Source organism: Pongo pygmaeus, chromosome 6, assembly GCF_028885625.2.
Source record: "Pongo pygmaeus isolate AG05252 chromosome 6, NHGRI_mPonPyg2-v2.0_pri, whole genome shotgun sequence".
NCBI classification, from domain to species: domain Eukaryota; kingdom Metazoa; phylum Chordata; class Mammalia; order Primates; family Hominidae; genus Pongo; species Pongo pygmaeus.
The window spans coordinates 22,686,909-22,689,727 of NC_072379.2; the positions used below are offsets into that span (position 1 = coordinate 22,686,909).

Sequence of the window (2,819 nt, forward strand, 5' to 3'; positions counted from 1 at the left end):
CTAGCTAGTTGCTGTGAAGGAGAATGCTTTCTTCATGGCCTCATCTGTCATTTCATGTCCCTCTGAAGAAAACTAGTTTCCACTGTGTAGCAGGCAGGCATGTAACTATCTAAAGCAAAGTTCAGTCCTAAAAGGGTCTGGGAGAACAAATTATGTACTAGGTGAAGCAGTGCATTGTGGGAATCACAAAACAAACAGTACTCCAGAAAGACAAATATCAGAAGCTTCCCCTTCCATTTTTTTTTCTTTTTTTTTTGAGACAGGGTCTTGCTCTGTTGCCCAGGCTAGAGTGCAGTGGTGATCACAGCTCACTCCAGCCTTGAGCTCCTGGGCTCAAGCAATTCTCCCACCTCAGCCTCCTTAGTAGCTGGGACTACAGGTATGCACGACCATGCCTGGCTAATTTTTTGAATTTCTGTAGTGATGGGATCTCACTATGTTGCCCAGGCTGGTCTCGAACTCCTGGCCTCAAGCAATTGTCCCAAAGTGCTGAGATTACAGGTCTGAGCCACCTCACCTGGGCCCCCTTCTCCATATGCCTCCAGAAACATGTCCCTGGAGAGTAGCCTGCTCCCACACTGTCACTGGATGTCATGGGGTCAAAAAAATCTCCTGCAATTGTGTATCTCAGACATTTCTGTGTCTGTCATCTTCACTCTGGGACCCTAAAGGCAGAGGGCCCGAGTGTCAGTAACTCTGGGCCTCCCCTAAAGAAAAAAGGAGATGGTGGCTCATCTAGGAAGTGGAGGAGCAGGGGGTTCCTGGTTCTCAGGCCACGTGTGATCTCTGCCAACCCAGGGCCTGCCCCAGCCTGCAGGTATTGCTGTGTGGTGGGAACACCCGCTTCCCTTGTGCACAGCCTTCGAGAGGGGATCGTGGCCTCAGCTCCAGGGGTTCCTGGCCAGGGCCAAGCGCTCCTTCTGCAGAGGCCTGCATGCATCTTACCCCTTTGACTTGTATTTCCATGGCTTCACCTCCCCACCTGCCCCCCAGCCCTTCCTGACTGGCCAGCCCCTCAGTAGTCCTCCTCGGCCAGGGAGAGCAGCACGGCCTTGGGTGTGTTCTTGAAAAGGGCTGCCCAGTTCTGCTGCTGCCCCTTCTTCACCCAGGGGCCATAGATTCGGAAAGCGTAGGCATCAATGAGCCAGCACAGAGGCTGGAGGGTGTAGGGGTGGGTCTCGGATGACGATCTCCCGGGTTACCGGGTTCACCCGGCGGTACTGGTAGTAGATCCGCACTGAAGCCAGCACAGTCAGAGCGATCACCTGCAGGGCCAGGCGGAGAAGCTGGGCTGCAGCCCCTGCCCTGCTAGACCCTGCCCCTCCAGCACAGGACTCTCTGGGCTCCTTTGCCACGAAGCCTTGGGTGGCTTCTGCGGGGCCCTCCTAGTGTCCCCCACTTCCCACTTGGCCAGCATCCTCAGGGATGGAGCCAGTGGGCCGACACCTGCCATCTCTGAAGCCATCACAGGGCGGCTGGGAGGGGAGGGGTGGGTACTCTGGAAACCCGCGGGGTATAAGGACCCCTGGGAGAGGAGACGGCTTAGAGGTTTGCACTTGGGGAGCTGGCGACAACTGCCGCAGGGCCTGGGTCAGGAGGCTTCGTACCTTGAACTTCCCCTGGAGGCTGAAGTGCCGCACTTCCTCCACCACGTACTGCTGGAAGAAGGGGTGTGCCAAGGCCTCTTCCGCTGTGCAGCAGCTCTGGGGTTGCACCAACAGGAATCGGGAGGCCTGGAAGGGGAGGAGAGGGTACCTGAGAACGTTAAGGCAGGTCCCCTCCAGCACGTCAGGAGAGGCGGGGCCTCCCTGGGCAAGGGAGCCTGGCATTGCGGCCGAGCCCAGGAGCCAGTCAGCCTCGCCTCTCACCAGGTCCTTCACGGTGTCCGAGTAATCATCCTACTCGGGTGAGCCAAACTGGTAGTTGCCACTCATGATCATTCTCAGCATCAGCATCTGCTTCCGGTGCCAGAAGGGTGGGGAGCCAGCCAGCAGCACGTACATGATGACGCCAGTGCTCCACCTGGACGTGAGAGGGCCCAGGGCCACTTACCCAGTGCCAGGGGCACCGACCCAGCCCTGCCTGCTTCCTCCCTCGCCCAGCCCAGGCGGGTGATCCTCCTCCCAGCGCACTCACATGTCCCCTCCTTCCGTAGCCCGGATGGTCCTCATTCATGGAGCACTCCATGATCTCAGAGCCAGGTAACATGTCATGACCTCTGCAGGAACAGTCATCATCAGGACAGGTCAGCAGGGCACTCAGAAGAGGAAGTCCAGGCCAGGTGCAGTGGCTCATGTCTATAATCCCAGCACTTTGGGAGGCTGAGGCAGGCAGATCACCTGAGGCCAGGAGTTAGAGACCACCCTGGCCAACATGGCAAAACCCCATATCTACTAAAAATACAGAAATTAGCTGAGTGTGGTGGCACATGCCTGTAGTCCCAGCTACTCAGGAGGCTGAGGTAGGAGAATTGCTGGAACCTGGGAGGCGGAGGTTGCAGTGAGCTGAGATCGCCCCACCACACTCCAGCCTGGGTGACAGAGTGAGACTCTGTCTCAAAAAACAAAACAAAACAAAACAAAAAGTGGAGTCAGCTGAAATACATTTTCAAGTGTAAATTTTTTTTTTGTTAAAAGTTGATGAGATCCTTCTTAATAATATATGCCTCATATTAATGGCAGGTGTTATTAATATAGTTGCTTCTGATCTCCTGAGCACACCCAGTGTCAGTGACTGCCCTGAAACAGCATACCAAATGTGTGTTTGTGTTTGCCAGTATTCTTCCGGTGAAAGGGTCCAAAACTTTTGCTAGATTTTCA

General features: G+C 55.3%; 1 pseudogene; it reads right to left on the bottom strand.

Moving 5' to 3' along the window:
* Positions 1-1,015: 1,015 nt before the first annotated feature.
* LOC129041464 (phosphorylase b kinase gamma catalytic chain, skeletal muscle/heart isoform-like) lies at positions 1,016-2,208 on the bottom strand (annotated as a pseudogene).
* Positions 2,209-2,819: the final 611 nt, after the last annotated feature.